Consider the following 21,281-nt stretch of genomic DNA (forward strand, 5'->3'; position numbering starts at 1 on the left):
TAACAAGCTGGCTTTGGATTGCATGGTTCTGGGTGTAGAGTCTCCATTCTGTTATTCCTTCTGAAGAGAACAAAATTAGTAGCTAGATTAATTTAACCAGTCCACTTTCTCATTCCATTCATCTCCTGCACAGCTGCTAAACTTCCCCTGTGTCTCCCACCGGGCTGCATGACTGATCTCTGCAACTTAACAGATACAAAAGCATACAGAGAGTACAACTTGTGCTCTGAATTCCCAATTGATTTTTCTTCAAAGGCACGGTGAGACCTGTTTGCTTTTGTTCTGCTCCGTCCCTGTAACTGTCCTTCCCTTTCCTGTCACTAAGCGTTGCTGTTGTACTTTTGTTCTGCCTAAGAGAGCATAACATCAGGCTTCTGCTCAGGCTTGTTATGTCCCCTGGTTATGACCCTTACCTCTTCCAACTTCTCTTCAAATGCTACTTCTTTCTCTTTGCTTCCTTCTAGCAGTGTCCAGCTGTCAGGTTTCTTTTCCTTCCCCTCTTGCTCTATTTTAAAACCTCCCATGCTCTGCATGATGACTCAGAAGGTGGTTCCTTGTTTAGTCATCTCCATTCTTTATCCTCCCACTTCTTCTATTCCCTACACCTGCCTTGTTTGCCTGATTTGGGTCAGGATTCTGCTGATTTTAGTCACACAGGGGGGCTCCCTTACTCCCCCAGGGGTCAGTGGACCCATGTGCAGGCATACTCTAAATGATTGAGATTGGTGATCTAATGAAAAAAAGTGTCAGAATCTAATAATCTTAAATCTTTTTTTTTTTCACTAGATAGCTTCTAAATAAAATTCAAAGCTCTCCAGAGATAGCATGGCCGACAGAATTCTAAGAATATATCTGCAAATAACTTTACATAAAGCCTTTATATAAGTTCAGTTATCCGCATACCTGCTGGACGCTATATATAAATGTCACTAGCAAAAACAAACAAACAAAAAACACACACAAAACAACCCCTCCCTCCCTCCCAGAAAATAAATAAATAAATAAATAAAACAGTAAAAAACAAACAAACAAACAGTATTTTTAGCAAAGTGTGCTTAGACAGCTGGAAGCAAGAAGAATCACCTTTAACAGGGATGGTTGTAAAAGCTGCTGGTGAAATGCCTTTCAGCCATGGGCTGCAAACTAATGTCAGGACAAGGTTAATCTTGCCGCTCTTGTCAGCTCATTCGCTGCCTGTGTTTTTCAGTCTAAATTTTGAATTGTTTTCTTCCTGGCCTGTGTGAAAAGCAGGGTAGTCAGGTAACTTGCATATTCGTAGAGAAAACAGCAGCATTGCTCTAACTGGCAGCGAGCATCCCTGGGGTCCTAGGCTGTGCTCTAACAGCTGAAGGAGACCTGGCTGGTGGAGATTGAGCTAATGTGAGGAAACTGATTTGCATGGGAATAACACCATTGCTAAAGGTCGGGAATTCAGCAATGCCCTTAGGTACAACACATCCAGCCTCCCCGTAGCACTGAGCATTTCTCTCTGGCCTTTCTCCTTCCCCCAGGTAATCTGGGAATGGAAAGTGCTCAAGATGAGCCCCAGCCTCCTCGCATGTCAGAAGAGCTGAAGGCATGTCCTACAAGAAGAGGCTGAGGAAATTGTTTATGCAATTTGATTCTAAATAATAAAAAGTAGTAATCCTGGTGTGGCAAATTTATCCTAGCCAGGATTTTTTTGAGTCCATTAGATAGATGCCTTATCCTACATCAAAGACAGAAAATTCTTGAGGCGCTTCTACAAAGGGTTAAACTTCTCCAGCTCCCTTCTAAGTCAAAGGGCCTGGGGATACTCCGATTTCAAGAGGTTTCATTCAGTACTTCTGCAGTAGCAAGCCCTAGATTTTTGATATTACCTTGGTCTGCTGGCCCCCTAGCACAAAAGTACTTTTAATAGACTGCGCTTTCTTTTAAAGGTCTTGTGATTTGTTACTGCTAGCTGAAGGCAGCAGTTATCCTAGAACTTTATCCTTTCATATCGCGGATATATTGTATTGCTCTAGCACTGCACGTTTTTTAAACAGAGTGTGATTTGAAAGGTTCAGCTTCTCACTTTCCTCATGAAGACACGTGGGAAAGGAGGAAAGCAGAGCTATGGCTTTGGTAGTGACTCATTTCACCAGGTTGTAATAAACTTAACACCATGTCAGAATTAAAGACTCCCTGAACCTGCAAGCTCTGTCAAGTGACACATTCCAGTGCTGAGCTGAGCCCGAGGAGAGGTGAGTGTGCGAGGCAGGAGGTCCTGCTCCCTGCGCCCTGACAGTGGGACAGGGCCACCAACAGGGCTGAAGATCATCCCTTTGGCTTCAGCAGGAGTGTCAGAGGAGCAGAGCCCACTAACTCCTTTGTAGGCAGGGTGCCTGCTGCCTGCCAACATGCAAACAAGTGCTGGCTGATGAGGACCTTACCGCTTCTGGTGTCTGGTTATCTGCCGTGTGCCAGCTGTGCCACCAGCACTGCTGCTCGCTTTGGCATGAAGGGTTCCTGAGCATTTCTTTGCCCTTTTTGTTTGTTTGCCTCGTTTCCCGTTTTTCCCTTTTAAATCTCCTTGGCCCCTTTCCCAGTCTGTTGGACTGCTGCAAGAGAAAATGATACGATCAGACTGGTGTCGTATGTGTGTTGAATTTCTGGCATATGCATGGGGGAAAGAAACTGTCTCCTGGAGCCAGAAGATGAGGCAGATAAATGGCCAGTATGGGAGAGTACTGAGCACTCAGCTAACTAAAGAGAACCTCAACTCAAATACTGAACTGTGAACGTCATGGGACCAGTGCTTAAAAACTGATTCATTTGGACTCTTGTTTTGCACTTCAGCCAGGATGAAAGAAACACAGGCACACAAAGCATTGGGCTTCCATTTCTCTGCACATCTTTAGATGCTGCTACAGGCAGACCAACTGGCAGATGTCATGGCAGACTGTCTCCGCCAGCTACAGCTCTCTCCTCTAGCCTCCTTTTTGTGTGTGACAATATTATACAGAACATAAACATTATTTACCAACAACGGGTAGGATGCTAGGTACATTGTCGCTAACGTGGGAAGCTTAAAACACACACATATATGTAAGGTTTCTTTTTTTTAAAAAAAAGATCCCATTCTGAACCATTAGTACAACGATCACAGAGCTGCCATCTGTGATATATCTTAGATGTATAAAGTGATGTGAGTCTTACATAAATGAAATCAGACGAATAGCAGAGTTCTCATCTAGTCCCCAAACTCCAAAATTTTTATTTCCTCATCTGTCCTTCAGTTGTTCACACCACAGCAGTCAATCTTTCCTCTATCACAGCAGGTTAATTAACTTCATTTGATGGGCCATCATCACAGTTTAAAAGGTTGTTTTATCTTGATTCTGAAGACTTATAAGACAAGGCTATTCAAGGGGCATTCACCTGTTTTCCTTTTCTTTGCCCAAGGAAGGGATCAGGAGAAAAAAGGAGATACAGAGAAAAAACATGACATTTTTCATTGCAGGGAGACAAAAGAAGAGAGAAGCTGGGCTGGCTTGAGCTGGTAGGCTTTTTCTGCTCCCTTCCCAATCCTCTTTTGTGAAAATAATTTTTTAGATCCCTCCTGATATTAAATTCTTCAAGGTCCCAAGGGAAAAGAGGTGGTCCTTCCTGATTATTGTAGCAGTTCATTGTCTCTGGGAGGGCTTTTCTACTGACAGAGGAGGAAAACAGAGAGCTGCACTTTCTCCCAGTCTTTTATAGGCCAAAAATATATAACAATGGGTAGCCAAGCTTGACAAGCTATAGCAAGTTAGGTCAAAGAGACCCATCTGTGCTATGATCAGTATGCCTGGTCATGCCAGGTTCCCTTTGTGGCTTGTCAGACAAAGAAATGGCCCAGGAGGTCAAGGTGGCACTTCACTGAAGTGATTGTGAAAATGGCTTGGCAGTGAATTTGACAAAGAAAGCAGTGGGGTAGGTCAACAAGAACGATGAGGGAGCTTATGGCTGTGCAACCACACATCTTAACAGATGAATGTGGCAGGGTGGATCATGGCAGCACCTAGTTGTTCCAGAGGGAGAAAGAAAGAGATGGCGAGCACATGGATTCTGCATAATAATTTCATGATCCTACCTCCAGTCCAAGTTAGGGAGGTGTCCCTGGCACCTCCTACCTTTTCAGTGGGACTCAGGCTGCCCCTGCAGGCAAAGTGAGCATTCAAGTTCAAAACGAAAAGGTCAGGAGGTGCTGTTAGCTTGTGGTTATTCCTATACAATCAAAGGTTTAAAAAGAAAAATGCTGCTACTATCAAGCAGTCATTCAGGGTGAGCTAGTTTAAGGAGAAATGATTGTTAAGGAGAAATACAGTAAGGAGAAATACAAGTAAAACATGGGAAACAAACAAAAAGAATTAGAGTTTGATGGATACATAGGTTTCTTACCAGTTTGGAAACTCTAGAGAGGCTGTAAAGGCATATATCTTTTCCCCCCAAATCCAATTCATAATCACTAGAGATAATAATCAACCCTTCACACCGTTAGACTGCTGTGAAAGGATCCCTTTAAAAAATCATACTCTTTAAGTGGCCTGCTGGCACCGTGAAGTTGTGCAGCGAAACATGGAAAGGTGTTGCCATTTTCTGAACATGGGGAAAAAGTTCCTATTTTCCTAGAGCTATTTCTACAGTACTGCCCTGTCTGTCTGCGTTCATGACATTGTGAAGTGAACTCCTTCATACATTCATGTGTTCAAAACCACAGGGTGGAAGGAGGGGGAGGACCTTGTCTTACTGCTCCCAGCCAGCCCCTGGCAGCTCCAGCACTACAAGACCAGCCTAGCAAGCACTGTACCAACACAGGATGCCCTCAGGGCCTGGCAGGCACTTGCTGACTGTAAAAACCCTACACACACACACACACACACAAAAAAAAAAAAAAAAGACAATTAGCACTTTAAAGTACTTTTTCAATCTCTCCTAAAGCCTCTGATCTTGAAAGAACATTTGGACAGGCTTTAATGATCCTATTCTCTAATACTTTTTAACCTTTCTTCAATCTGCAGCATTCTGGGAAGGAGTTGTTCATGTTGTCATCAGAATTTATTCCTTTTGAGTTTTCCCTCTCCTCCTCTACTTTTGTCATTGAGTTCTTCCATCTCCTCTTTTTTTCTTAGTTTTTGGAACTGCTCAGGATGTTCTCTTTGAATCACAGTGCGTGTCCTTTAGCCCTGGCCTGTGCACAACTCCAGGGAAAGAGGCAGACAGCTTTGCAAACAGTTTCAGCATCCAGGAGCGCAGCATACTCGCCAGTTTCTTGCCTGCCTCTTTATTCACTATTCATCAGGCTGTTTTCTTTGCAATAAGCACTAATCACTTCTCATGTGCTTAACTTCCAGACCAAACTCATTATGAACTTAGTGTGATTAGCCTGTCTCTGGATAGCCCCCCTGGAAGGAAAGCTGCGGTTGCACTTGCAGTTTGCACGCTCTGCACCATAAAGGATTCATACCTCTTACAACATGGATAGCAGCACTGGAAGTTTGCTTATATCTGAAGAAAGTTATGACTTGTTCTGTATTTACCTCAATATTCTGCAAACTGGATTCATTGAAATCGGAACAGTTCATGAACACAAGCAAATCCATATATACCATTACCGTGAAGTACATAAGAATTAGTCCCACTTTAGAAATATGGATAAAAAAGATTACGGTCCATTATGTTCATAAGCTATGATGTTACCTAATGAACAGTGGAGCTTCACAAGAATGTATTTAAAATACAGGTACATCACTATCAGATCCAGTTACTATATCTGATGTGCTCTAAGTTGAGACTGAAATAGTTTCAGATCCTAGATCATTAAGAAAGGAGCTCTGGAACTCTTCATGACAAAAATTTCCAGAATTAACCCCAAGACTTGATAATTTGTTTGCAACTCTGAGAATCATATTTAGAGCCCTAATATAGCTATGTATGGTTTGTCATGAGGAATATGTGTTATTTGAGAAATAACTCTCTTTGTTGCAAGTTGCATTGGAAATATAAATAGATCACAGCCTTCACTTCTGCATTATTCAGCACCGAAAGAAAGCACAAAAATCAAGGGTTCATTTAGTTTGTTTCTTTTGAGTTAGAAATACAGGAAGCATCTACCAATATTATTTTCAGAACAAGTATAGGGTTTTATTCTTTACAATTTCACAGCTGACCCTTCATTACTATGATCTATTTTCTCTAGTTACACTGATATGCAAAGTTGTATAATGTAGTCCGACGTGATTGACAGAGCCTGCAAGCAGTGGATATTTTGAAATCTGGCACATCTCTCTGTGTTAAACACTGTTGCACATAAACACTTTCTAGCATGAAAAGCTTTCTTCCCTGAACAAGAGAAGGATGGGATGAATGGATTTTCAGCCATAAGCAGCCAGGTCTTGCAATACACAGACAGAAAACATCCTTAGATGTATGCAATCCTAAGTCCAGTACTTGCAGAAAGTGCTCTTGGAGAAAAAAAAAAAAAAAAAAAAAAAAAAAAAAAGAAAGTAAGAAAGTTGTATATTACTTGGCAGCAGGAATAATGCTTTTCAAGCACTCATTATTTCCAAGACAGTCCTTCCTAGTGGGTCATTCGATTATATGACTGACTATTTGCTAAAAATAGTCCAAATATTCAGTAAGAATTTTCCTCCTGGGGGTTTATTCAGGCTGTGCCTACTTATCTTTTTTATTTCTTTCTGAATATTGTGAATAAACCTTTCCTAGCCTTTTTAATTGGTATATCTGTGATATTTATAGTCTCCTATAATCGAGTTTAGCCACCTTTTGGCTGAGCTTATGAACCCGCTCAGTTCCACCTTTCCCTATTGAACAGTCTCTCTCGCCTTTTCATTTCTTGTTTGCTTTGCCTGAGCATAACAGTTCAGTGAGGTGTTATGCAGCCTGGAACCAAACACAGGACTCACTTTGCTGTACCCTTTTTGATACTGAAAAAATAGTAGCCATCGTTTCCCTAATATAAACAGAAACTGCTGTGTATCTCCTGGTCTGTGCGCTGATGCTAGTTCTACATGTCTCCCGCACCCTGGCATTACAGATAATCCTGTATGCTTCCTCAGGAGAGGTGTTTCACACACATTTTTTGCACATACACAGAGCCGCACTGTGGATGCACACAGACTGAAAACAAGGACAACTGCTAATGAAAGCAAAGTTTAAAGTGTGGTTGAAGTTATAACCATACACAAACCGACATACTGAATTGACAGCAGAACTTTGCTGATCCTCCCAAGAATTTATATTCTCCATCTCAGTATCTACTTTATAGCACATGCTTTGCAGTGTTGCATCCTATAAAGCTACATCATTCTAGTCAAACTGCAGTCAAGTTGAAAAGTCAAGCAGATGCACAACTTGCTCTTCAAACCGAAACAAATTTTAAATCTACATGTTGTAGAGTTTCCACTTATCTGTAGAAAGTGCTTAATGAGTAGACAGTAAATAGAAGACCTGTGCTATGGGACTAATATATTTTACTTCCTCAATATGTTCTAATTAAAAGAGTATTTAAGGTCAAATGTCAAGTGATAAACAAAATGACCCAATTTAAGAGTTCTATGTTTTACTTAATAGATGATTTTGAAAACAGCCTTAATTATCTCACCATTGTGAAGCCTATTAAAATCTAGTTTATTGGAAATACAGTAAATTATACAGCCAAATATTTAAAAGTCATTACTTCTCTTTCCCCTCATAACAGCGGAAATAAGGAGTGACATTAGAGAAGCTGAAGGAGTTCATTCAAAAAAAAACACATGGACAAGTAGTTCTGAATCATATGCTTATACATGTAAGACTACATGTGTACATATGCACATATATACTAATATGTCTGTATTTATACACATATATGTAGTTACGTACATAATATCTGCTTCAGAGTACTTTGTTGTTCTGCTCATAGAAAGCCTTTCTTTGATCACTAATTAAAAAGGTCCAAAACTTTCATTTCTATTTTGAAGTGTACAGGTTTCTGTCTGGATTGTTTTGTGGTAAGAATAAAAGATTTGTCTTCATTCATTTCTTCAATATTTGAAGCATGCAATGTGTATGTTTATTAATAAGCAGTGTTTATGTTGATCTTCATTACTAATTAATTATTTTAACTGCATGGCTTCTGACAGTGGGAAATGTGTAACGTTTGCATGCCAAACCTGTATATATTTGTTATGCCAGCAGTATTGGCCAATATTCAGAAAAAAAAAAGTCAAGATGTGTGAGTAAAATTATTTATGATTAAAGTATCCAGGCTGCTGTTACCTGGCTGTGGCATTAAAAAAAAAAATAAAAATAAAAGTGTAAAACCATTAGTTTACAGGCTTTATACAGCTTAACTACTCTGTTTTCATGCTCATAGATTTTTTACATACCTTTGAAATACCACTTCTTACATATTAACCTCTCCAAATAACCCACAGCTGTGGGATGGCATTCTGATTCATCTCGTTGAAGGGCTTTACTTAGTAAACCGCTATCTGTATTACCCACAAAATAGTATAAACTGACCTAATATGTGAAAATATGCAATTTATTTAAACTAGCATCAGCATTTTAGTACCAGCAGAGCTAAGGTCTCTGTACTCTTCCTGTAGCTCTTAGCCAGTAGAGGGAGCATGAAATACTGCGCATTTGTAGCATCTGCTACACATTAGCAAAAATATAGTTTAAGTTGATATTTCAACGCAGTCATTAGAGCCTAATCCGGTAGGTGCTATTGCTCAAAGTGTTTGTGATGGTCCCTATTTACTAGTCCAAATTCTTACTATTAATTTTCAGCTTTCACCCTGCACAGTTTGAGTAGCAGAGCCTTCTGCATGGACTTCAGGGATACGGGTCTTCGGCCCATCACACAAAGTCCACTCAGAGCTGCAAAAGATATGGAAAAAACAAGCACCAGGGTTTTAAGTACAGAAGAATAATCTGATGATCCAGACCAGGGGTACTCTTAGTTAAAAACTGTTAGCAACTTGGAGGCTTGGCTTTTGCACAATAACAACAACATAATTTTAATCCCAAAGTATTGGGCTTTGCTGGTTATGCTAGTAATCCTGTTGATGGAGCTATTTGGGTGAAAGAAGGCAGAGGAGTTCCAGTCCTGCTAAAGGCTAAGCACCCACCATGAATTTTGCACTCTCCCTTGACAAAAATATTCACGTTTTCTTCTTGGTCCTTAAAATACCAGCAAAGGACTATTTTAAACCCTTACATAAGTTTCCCATAATGCCAGTGGCATAAATGAAATCAGTTTTTAAAGCATAAAAGGCACCTCATCTAGGCTCAGAAACGTCAGTAGTAATTACAAACTTTGTTTTCAAGTATAATCAATTCTTTATTTATGGTGTGAAACTTTTTTTACCCTTTTGAACTTTCTCTATTCTAAGCCAAGCAATATTGTTGGCATGTTCCTTTAAAAGTAATTGCTTCTGGACTGAGAAATTGAATGTCAAGTTCCAACTTGATGTAAATTAAATGGGTTACATTAATAGTCTGGCCTGTGGTAGAAGTGAGTGTTTCGATTCTGGGTTTGACTTCAGGACACGACCTCTTGATCGCACAGGTCAGCACAGATGGGAAATATTGAAGAGGTACCCTAGGATGACGTGGGAAAGAAAGTGCCTTGTACTGATGTATCACAAACTGTCTGATCCATTAAACAGAAGCAATGTCAGACTCTACGGAGAATAAAGCTTGGTTGTCATAGGTCATTACGCTCTTCAAAAAAAAAGAGTTGGAAGGAAAATCACAATGATGGAAATCCTCAGGGCTGTCATGCACACATAATCTTCTAAACCTTCTTGAATTAACACTGCCAAGCCTACATATAGGGTGAAGGGATTCAAGAATCCAAATATTCTTGTTTTTTACAGTACAACCATGTCTCAGATTTCCCACTGATCCCATTGTAAACAATTATTTGACAACATAGAGCATTTTAAATATAAAAGCAGGTTATCGCCACAACTGGTACTCATAGTTATGTGATTAGGTCTTAAGTAGACTTGTATCCATGATAGCAATCATGTGAGCAAACCCAAGCAAAATATAGATGTTCAAGGAGAAGAAACAGGTGAAGGTTAGGAGAAGTTTTAATCGCCATTATTATTATTATTTTTTTTGCTTTGGAAAACTATTTCATGCCTTTAAAATTTAATTTCTCTTCAATTGTCCGCAGTGATGGTGCAGACCAGTAATACCATCCTTTCTTGAGCAGATAAGTTTGTATGTATATATAGAGAGTTATATCACAGAATCATATGACTGTTGAAATCAGAAGACATCTCTTGAAATCATTTAGTGCAAACCCCTTGCTCTAAGCAGGGTAAGCTAGGGCAGTTTGTGCCTTCCCTGGGTTCTATACTGTGAAGAGTCTTCTTTTCTCCCTCCCCTGCAGGTATTTACATGCACTGAGAAGAAGATCTCCCCCAAGCCTTCTCCTCCCCAGGCTGAACAACCCTGTCTCTCTCAGCCTTTCCTCACAGACAGATTTTCCCATCTCTTAATCACCTTCATGGCCCTTTGCTGGACCTGCTGCAGGACAGCCACTTGTTTCTTGTAGCTGGGGAGCCCAGAGCTAGACTTGATGTGGTCTCATCAGTGCTGAGAGAGGCAAAGGGTCACCTCCCTTGACCTCCTGGCAGCACTTGTCCTAATACAGCCCAGAAGCTGTTGGACTTCTTTGCTGCGAGGGCACATTGGGGTCATGTTCAACTTTTTCACCAGCTTTGCAGCCAGTCAGCCTGATGGACCTCCTGGTGCATGGGATTGCGCCTCTCCAAGTGCAGGGCTTTGCAGTTCCCTTCACTGAACTTCATCAGGGTCTGAAGACTGTTTGTTTCTCCAGTCTGAGGTCTCTCTGAATGGTAGCACAGCCATCTGGCATATCCACTGCTCTTCCCAATTTTGTATACATTGTAAAGTTGTAAAGTTCCCATTTAAATCCACAATCAATAAAAGAATGATAAGAATGATCACTAATGCACTTTTTTTTTTTTTTTTTTTTTTCTTTTTTTTTTTTTTTTTTTTTTTTTTTTTTTTCTGATTGGACTTGCAAGGTTTATACTTTGCTGGCAATTAGCTATCACTGATGAGTCCCAGGTCTATGGTCTTCTCAAGGAACAACAAAACTGGCTGTACGTGATGCACTAAGTAAAAGCTCGTTTACATGAATTGTTCCCTGTAGCATCTAGCTTTTAATTATTCAAGGTTTGCCAATAAGAGGAACAGAAATGATAAGACCTAATGTTCTTATCTCTGCTCATTTGGACTCTTTGAAATAAACCCAGGTGGCTATAAGGAATAACCCATCTCCGTTCAGGCATCCTGACTGATTTCTTCAGGTATAAGGAGAAGTTCAAAGAAGTTAATCAAGCCTGTTACCGACCATCTGGGTGCTGTTATAATAATTAAATTTCCTTAGAAAAGAACTTCTGCTGATTGTTTGAGAGAAATGGAGTAAGGAAAGCACTCTTTCCCTGGTTGACACTGAATTTTACACTTTCCAAAAACTGTCTCATAAAAGAAAAGAAGGCTATTATAGACAGCTCCTTTGTGCTGATAATTAACTGCGAGAAATAGATTTGGTGGATCTGATTCAGATTGCTCTCCCACCGCTGTAATTCTTGGACTCTGGCTGTGGTAACAACATGACACTATTACAGTGTATCATAATGATCAATACTGTTATGGCTGTGGGCACTATATTTTCTTAACAAAGAGGATTAAGAATTGTTAGTAGGCCTGTGTGTGAGGCCAGAACATTGCATTCAATACAACCTATAGTAACAAATAGAGAAAACTATTTAAATACTATGTTGTAAGTAGGTCTGCACAGCAGTATGAAGTCATTTGTAGCATCTGAAGACAAACAAAAGCTGGATATAACCTAGCTAAATTGCACACCTGTAATATGACCCAGGTAATCCCTGAAAATGATGGTCACAAGTCTATGGCACGCACATAAAATATTAGCTGAAGTCCATGTTATCACTTTGCCAGTGGTATGGTTATGTGACCTACTGAAAATGAAGCTAGTTTGGGTGTCACTTCACAGCTTCAAGATATGTTAAGCCTACAAAACCTTGGATAAATACCACCATTGTTCGGGTGAGTTTTCACACTGCAAAAGAACTCATGTTGAAGGGCATGAGAGAAATGAAAAAGTCAAGAGAGTATGATCTACTATTCCCACTGCTATTGAATTTGACTGAAAGATGGCAGTCCACAATTCAAGGTCTTTTGCATCTCCATCTAGTCTATAGCAAGCAAAAGCTTATTTACACAGGAAAGAAAACCCATCAGGTAGAGTAGCAGCCTTGTAAAAACTTAGTTTGGTGTAAAAGACTAGATTTTCTGCCTATAAAGTGACAAGAAAGGACGTTCAAATACATCAAGCAAGAACAGAGAAATGTAACCGTACAAGCCATAAATAGAGAAATCTTCATGCAATTTATACAGCTGTACTATAGACTGCTTAAAATACACACAGCATGCACATGCATGCTATGTATGTTCACTTGTACATATTTAATGTTTTTTCTATTCTCAGGTCTCCACTCTCAGTTAAGTTCTATAGGCCCAATTAAAACCATGATTTTCTAGCCTGATGGCTTTTTTAGATTCTTTTAATATCGACCGACAGTGAAGTTATGTAAATGCAGTCCTTTTGTGAGTTGTGGATGCTCACACTGGTTTTAGCAAAATGAAAAATCTTGCAAATGACTGAATGTTTTCAAAGCCCTGTTTCCTGGGCAGAGGCCGTTCCACGCCAAGCAGCGCAGTGGCTGTGCTTGCCCACCTCAGTTAAAACAAACAGGAAGCAGCCAACAAGAGACAAGGTAAAGAAATCCCTCTTAGGGGAGACTAGATGCAGCCTACATTTCTCAATGGATGTGTTCATCAACAGCGAGCACTCTTTTAAAGCCCTTAAGTGTTTGTAGGAGTGAAAATTAATTTGTTTTCCAATTCCAAAGTGAATCATATGCTCCAAACAGATTTTTAAGTCAATGAAACATGACCTTGTACAATCTAATTAAACAACTCAAAGGTATTGGTTGTTTTAAGATCCCTCTGGATACACTTCAGTTCAAATGCACACACATCATCTGTATGTACAAGCTCATAAATCTACAAAAAATGCAAATCAGATCATTAATGCTTTGAATTCAGCAGTCTTACCACAGTCTTTTGAAAGGTAAAACATGAAAAATACCTGAATTATCTATACTCTTTTTTTTTCAGCTTAAAGAACACACAAAAAATGATCTGGAAGCAGAATACAAAATAACTGTCTTTGGCTTCCTAATACCTAATGCATAACCAGGTATAAATACATCAAATTATCTGAAACCCAGTAATCATTCCAGTTTCTTCTCTGGATGGTGTCCTGACGCTGCTTTGAGTGGAAGTTTGGACCAGGTGACCAGACTTCTCTGCTCCATTGCATGTGACTACCTTAATTTCAATACAAAAATGCAAGGACTGATTTATTTTTATAATAATTTTTTTTTTTTTTTTTTTTTTTCAGTCATTTGTCTTTGGCATTGCTCCTGTTGTCTCCTTTCTGCACTTCTATATTTTAGGTCCGATCACTGTATAGACCCCATATATGATCTGCAGTCTTTTTAAGCATTCCTTTACATTTCCTATATATATATCTGTGGTTATACACATACACTCTTGCTCCTCTTACTACCCATGCGTCCCTATGTGTGGCTATCTCAAATGCCAACATAAGTACCTTTGGGGATACCACTGATTCTTTTATTTCCTTTTCCTTTATATTGAGATCCTTGTCACATTTTTCTCTATTTTTTCATCAGTTTAATCTCCAAAATTTTACATGCTAAGTAAGAAATCTCTTCTATCTTAATGCTATCATCTTCCTCCACTTAAATTTGTCTTATTTCTTTTATTCTTCCTTCCTTTCAATCTATCTAACACCTTTCTCCATTTTAACCTGCCACACCCCATGCTCATGGTCTCCCCATCACAGCTCTCCTTCCTCTCATCAGCCCTTCCTAGCTCCTGTCAGTGACATGGCCGTAGCTGCACGCACGTTACTGCAACCAGAAAAAACACTCAGGAAGGATGCTGCCTGGGAAAACTGGGCTGCCACTGCTCAGTTTTCATTCCTACCTCCATCACTCATCCACAACAGCAGCTGCTTCTTTTACCTATATATAAAGCTGACTCTAGAAGTAGGGAAATGAAAGGAAAATGAGTGCCATGCAGGGACATATTTCTTCACCACGCTTCTCTTTACTCCAGATTCAGACCCTAATCCCACAATTGGATCCACATGGCCGGCTGTGTTAATCGAAATATGGGATGAAGGTGTAGGCTACAAGCAACAGTTTTGCCATGCTGCCCTTCTAGGACATGGCCCCTTGCCATTCACAGCCTATATGTTTCTGACCTCTGGCTGCGCCACTCACACAACCTTGCAAAAGGAGCCCTACAAAGCAGGATCATGGAAAAGGCTGGCTGAGCTACCCAGAAACTGAAGCCAATGCTTAAATCAGTCGGCTGTTTCCAATATTTATAAAATAAAATAAACACACCAGATCTCACTAAACAACTAATCACCTACATGGCTTTTTTTTTTTTTTTTTTTTTTTTTTTTTTTAATGAAAACTGTTTTAGGTGTGACAAAACATGTGAAACAAGTGGAAAAACATTTCCAAGTACTTTTGCTCTCAAAAACCCTTTAATGATTGAAGAGATTAAGGGATTGGGGTTTTTTACTGCTTTAAAAAAAGAAAACTATTTTTACTGAAAATTCAAACTAGTCTAAGAAGCTTCAGGCCTGCAAAATTTGAAAAGATTAAGTTACAGCATGCCATACTGACCGTGGCACATTATGAATTCCATATTCCTCAGCTAGAGTGACATATTTAATGAATAAGCCAAGTCACTCAGCTCTATTTCTATTTCAATATTTTTTCCTAACCAGTATTAACTTTATATGTACATTTCAAATGTCAAGAGGAAAAATAGCAGAATAGTGAATTTGTCTGCAATAAAGGAATAACTAGCAAGGTCTTACAACTTCACAAAACTAGAATTCTGCGTGAAAGGTATCGTGTGCAAATTATCCCAGTGTTAGCAAATGCTTATTATCCTCCTATTTTAAAGTATCCAATTTTCCATATGCTCCAGCTCAGCCTTGTATTCTTTCATTTCACATGAGTTTTTCCTCCTAAAACAGTGACAAAAAATTGCCATACTAGATCAGATCACTGCTCACATTAAGTTCAATATCCAACATAGGCCAGTTCTTTACTGAAGGAAAATAGGAGAATAAAATCCATTTAAATACCCCTTACTTGATCTACACTGATGTACATAAGAGAAAAACCTCCTTCCTGACCTCCATGACAACTGATTTATGCCCAGAAGCATGAATTTTAATTATGATGACATAGAGATGGTCAATTTATTTCCTTGCGCTTACTTACTCATGAACGTGCATTTCCTCCTTCCAGCAAAGAGTAATTATCTCTTTGCAATTATCAGCACAGATGTGGCAAAGTTAGAATTTTCATGATTGTCTGCTAAGACCTGGAGGCCTGAGGAATATATGCGCTGCCAGATCTTTCCGCTGGGCTCAGGATTAATGAGTCCCTTGGAAAAAAAAAAAAAAAAAAATCCTTCTGCCTAAAGTAGGATTTTGTAACAGACACTTCCAAAACTGTGAAATATAGGCGGAAGAAGTGTTATTGCAGGCTCTTTGTCTTCATCTTCCATAAAGCATATACTAAATGGTTTGTTACAGTTTAAATTTCTCCAACATTTACTCCTATTTGCATTCTGTACCTGGATATGTATACATAAATGTATGTTTATATACTTTGACACATCTGCAGCTCAGTTGCTGGGAATTATTTTATTCAAGGAAATCACAGGATCACGGAAAACATAGACTCGACAGAATAAACAGACATTGTTTTGCCTATCTGACTTGAATGGGATCAGCTGAGCTGTGTCACACTTTGCACTTCTGTTATCTGACCCATTTTTAGGGAACCAAAGAAAAATGCTATGGCCAGGACTGGGCATCCTGTGCCAAGGCTTTGTTGCCTTACCTTCATGGAAAATATTTTCCTCAAGTCTGGCTTGAATCTTCCTTACTGAAGTACAACTCCACAAATTCTTTACTTGTTGACTATGGTCTCAGGGAACAGTGTGTTCCTGTGCTGAAAGAGGTCTCCTTTCCTCTTCTGGTCTTTAGACTGAATAGCATGACGCTTTTAGTCTCTCCTCACAAGTTGTATTTTCTAGACCCCTGATTATTCCCATTACTCTTCTCTGACTCCTTCCCAATTGATCCAAACCTTCCTTGAAGTACAGAACTAAAAGTGTACTCAATATTCCTGCTAAGGTGTGACCAAGCCTTTGTAAACTCATGTGATTATTCCACCTGATTGATGACTATTCTGGCCTGAGACTATACAAACTTAATTAGCCCTTCCTTTTTCAGACCGTTGCTCCAGTTTCTTAAACTCATCCAAAAAGCTAATTTCTAACACAGACAAAGTTGCTCTTAACCCTGCATTAACATAAAACTTAATAAGCAAACTTTCTATTCCATCACCCACGTCTTTTATGAAATTTCTGTGCAGGATTTTGAAAGTTTTAAACCCAGGTTTATAGTGCTTTCATATAGATTATTTTCCTCATTTTGTATATGAAAATGTTATCAAAGACAATACCGTATTTATTACTGTTACTGTATAGACCTTACAATAATTAGCATAAACACCATCTTCCATAACTCACTTTTTCTTGGCACTTGTTAAAAACAAAACAAAACAACAAAAAAAAACAACTTCTGATGGTTCTGACATGGCTTCAAGCAGTTAGCTAAATATCCTGGTGTGATGTTCTTCAGTCTTGGAGTGTCGTCAGCTCAGTGTTTTCCCTGAGCTGTGTTAATGTACGTTTATCCCAACTTGCTGACAATGTATATGTTCGTAATCTTACCTCAAAACATTTGTCAGGATAATGTTGTAAAAGGAGGCTGAGAACCTCCAACTTTTTCTTGTTATTTTCAAAATAAAAATGCATTTTTAGCGCTACAGCTATTTCAAGCTGTAGCATCAGACATCTGACAAGTACATGCATAATACCTTACCAACATTAACTTTCTTTTGTTTAAAACTTACTTACCTACCTTTCAAGGAGTCTGGATGACATTCTCACACTGCGGTACTTGTGTTCATAACAGAAATAATCACTCTACGTCTGTATCTTAGGCTGGAAGGAAAAGCAGATTTCTGAGCACCACGATGGAAGTAACTGTACTGTAGATTAACTGAATCCGGAATTGTATCTTGTGTACAGGTCTTTTGGTAAACCTAAAAACACATTTCAAACAAGGTCAGGAATTTCCTAATTAATGAATAAATGATCTGAGGGAGGGGGAGAAATTGAAAAACATCTGCTTGCAAAAAAAATCAACATTTATTTCTCAGGGCCAGGCTGCAGTTCCTGGATGAAAACAGAGAATGATACCAGAGGCCCAGAGAGCACTCAGGACTTCCCAAGCGGAGATGAACACCACATCCTGCACTGCCCGCAAGATCCTTCACAACTTACAGCACAGGCAGCAAAAAACAAAAAAATATATTGGAATACAACCTCACATAGTCCTGACTACTGGACTACAGAGATAATTTCCCATTCAGTGATAAATTTATTTATATAATATTTATAATGTGGAGGAAATAAGGTAGGCTGAGAGAGACTTCAGGATCCATGATTCAGGTTTTAAAATGGCAAACAAACAAACAAAAAAAATCTGAAAGATCTGAATGTATAGTTTGTCATACACCGGATGTATGGTATAAACAGCAACCCAGGGAAAGATGCTCTCGCTTTATAAGTATTTCAGAGATATCACAGAGATACCGTTCTAGCAATATTTTATGCAAATCATAAATTTACCAAGTAAATAAAGTGTAATGAAAGGAAAAAAAAGTGCTGTTTGCATTGTCACAGACATAAATACTTCAGTCTACGGAACTCTATAATTATAGTTTTTCATTAAATTAGGGCCAAATCAAAAATGCCTTGCTCAAGAGCTGAAGAAGAAAAATCTTTCAATGATTTTTTTTTCTGTCTTTAGCACACTCAGAAATCTACAGACATAAATTTTCAGCAAGCAGAACAATGAATGCCAGTGGAACAAAAATAAACAAAGGCAGACACAACTGTAGGTCTTTTCTTTCTGCTTACTGACATACACAGTTTTTTGAATGACAATGACTATAAAAAGGTTGATCTTGGTAAATAAACCTCTTGAAAATGAAAAAAAATATTTATTGGTTCTTAAAAGAAAAACAATATAAAACAGTAAAAAGTGACAAATCAGTTTTGAAGAGATCTTAGAAATATGCCTTTTTGTCAAACATCACTAAAGTTCAGTTTGAGCACACTGGGACTGAACACTCTGAAGAAGCGTGTAAGTAGAATACATATCTATTACGTAAGCAGTTTAATGAGTCTTACTTTAAGCCTTGTTGATCTGGCTTGGACAAAATACACCATCAGACTACATCAGCAGGTACAGAAGTGGAACAAGCTAATCCTGGAAAAGAAGCCTTTATAGCAAGAACTGTTTTGAATTTTGCAGAAATTTACTTTGTGGACTGCGTAAATGCTAAACAATCTTTTTACTTCAGAAAAAGATGGTTGCAACTAGGATACAGGTTTACATCATTTTAATGACAATGTTTACAGGTAAATATTTTCTTTTTGGGAAATGTTATGTGTACTTAGGTAATACTGAGTGTGTCACGTCTATCCAGACTGCTTGCTTGTACTTGCATGATGATTTATAAAGTGTCAAGGAATGGGAAAGTAGAGAGATTTCTGACTAAAGGTGTGTAAAAAGTGTAATTTGGGTAACACATATATTTGTTTAATCAAAATGAAAGTTAGTGGCATTTAGCAGAAGTATGCTAATTAGATATTAGATATTAGTATGCTAATATAGATATAAGAATAATTGCTTTTGTCATTCTGCTTCTGTAAGAAAACCTTTTCTGCTAAATATGAAACATAGTTTAATTAAGAGGTTAATGGGTAGATAATAGCTACGTTCTAATGGTAGTATGTAAGTGAAAAAAGGAGACGAAGGTACGAATGGGGTTGTTAAACAGAGTCAAAGGAGCTGTTTCATCTCTGTTTTGAATAAAAATTTACAGGAGGAAAAATTAACTATTATCTATCAAAATATAATAAAAAATAAAATATCTTTATCTGAAATTTTAGGTAGGCATATAATATATTTAGAAGATAAAATGGTTTCAATTCCAAAACACAAACATGTTTAGCTGAGCTGATGCATGTAACCACAGAAAAAAAAAAATAGTTCCCCTTACACTTGCTTTTGGTATATCTTTTCAGAATCCTTTTTTTTTTTTTTTTAAATGCTAACTTCTCTTCCAACCTGAGCTATTTGAACTGCTTATACAGTTCTATAAATATTGACTAATCCTTTTATCTAGAGTGCTTTTATCTTGAGTGACAGTGGTCTTTGCATAGCAGTTGGCAGATAACAAGCAATATCAACCACCACTTGTAAGAACAGCTGATTTATTTATTCCTTCTATGAAGAAAAATGGTTTATTGCTTGTCTTTTGGTGTGACCTATATTTATGTTTGTGCTAATCTTATTATGAAATAGCAGACATTGAATCTGTATTTATATGTATACATAAACAAATATTTATAGAGGTATCCACAAAATCATTATTTTTCAACATATTAATACCATTACTTAGAAAATAAGCATTTGTATTCAGTCACTGAAATGCTTATGAAATTATATATATATAGAGAGAGACAGGTCTCTCTGTGATAGTCACTTTGCATTTAGTAACTGATATTATTCACTATGGGCAAAGAATGCACTACCAATTTGTTTCTTTTCATAAAACAAATTTAATTTCTTCCTTAGACACTGATGCTTGTGTTATTAGTGTGTTATCTAAACTTATAGACAGAAACATATATGATTTCCAAATAAGTTTAGCATGTTCATGAAACCATCTCATTAATTTTCCTTTCAATTTTATGAGGTAGAGAACAACACAGACACTGAACGTAACTGTGAAGTTGGGTTCAGTTCACGTATCTATTTCACCCTTTCAGAGGACAACAACACTATTGCAACACTGACCACAAGCTGCAAGGCAAAGATGATGCCTTGCAGGTGCTGTGGGATAATAAACAAACATACTCAGAGCTGAACATGCAGCAGCTAAGCATCTGGACAGTCTCTGTAGCATGCCATTCACTTGTCTGATGTTTTCTATGAAAGGTTTAATAGGAGCTCCCGGTCTGTAAATCCTTATGTTCGCCCTGACCACCCTAAGGCTTTATGGCAAGGCATACGTACCCGATCCTACTGCTTTTAGGCTGTATTAATTTTTCTCTCTGACACAAAAACCCAATGAGACCAATATTTCTACAGCTGTCATAGTAAAACTGAATAGTACACAAGACCCGTGGTCACATTGCCGTGTATGTCAAAGCAGGAGATGTACTAAAACATTGACTGAAACAGGAAACAGCTCACGGTAACTTCACTTTTCATATACTAGAACAGTAAAAGCAGGACAAGTCGCTAACACAGAAATTGCCATGAACTGGGTAAAGCAGTCATTGTTCTGGCCCCCAGTCAGTAAAGGTTTGGGAAGTGCATGTCACTTTGAGAAAGTCAGGCCTAATGATTCATATTTCTGCCAGATGCCACTACACATTAAGGTATACACAGACATCTCACATCGGAATAAATATAAGCCTGGCTCGAAAAGAGAGGCTGCTGTGGTAAAACCCCACTGTCAGACCAGAAAGAGCACTACGGTGCTTGGTAGTTTCTGCTTCAAGCTTCGGATCATGTGCTGTAATTGAAGGAGGGCACTGTGGTGAGGAAGATTACTGCTAAGAGGGCCTTTTGCAAACATGCTATGATCACTTCGCTCTGTCCAATCTTTAAAACAAATCTTGGCCAACTCCCAGGTCCCTTCTGGCTCTCAGAACTTACCGCTCCCTGAGATGGGTCTAGTTACAATTGTGATTGAATAAAACGGACAGGCGAGGAATTAGCCTGAGTAGATACGTTTATCTGCTGCTGTTTGAAGCTATTCGTTGTGGCTGAATGCTGCTCTGTGATTTTCCATGAAAAACGACTGCATTTTGCTGTAAAAATAAAGCTCTGTGTGAATTTGCATGTAAAACTAGGTGTGGTGCCT

General features: G+C 38.5%; 1 protein-coding gene across 2 annotated transcripts in view; it reads left to right on the top strand.

Annotated features, from left to right (window-relative positions):
* Positions 1–21,281, top strand: part of CRB1 (crumbs cell polarity complex component 1) — a 102,538-nt gene that overhangs the window by 40,425 nt on the left and 40,832 nt on the right. The gene's annotated exons all lie outside the window — the stretch shown is intronic.

Source organism: Anas acuta, chromosome 8 (assembly GCF_963932015.1).
Source record: "Anas acuta chromosome 8, bAnaAcu1.1, whole genome shotgun sequence".
Taxonomy (NCBI): Eukaryota; Metazoa; Chordata; class Aves; order Anseriformes; family Anatidae; genus Anas; species Anas acuta.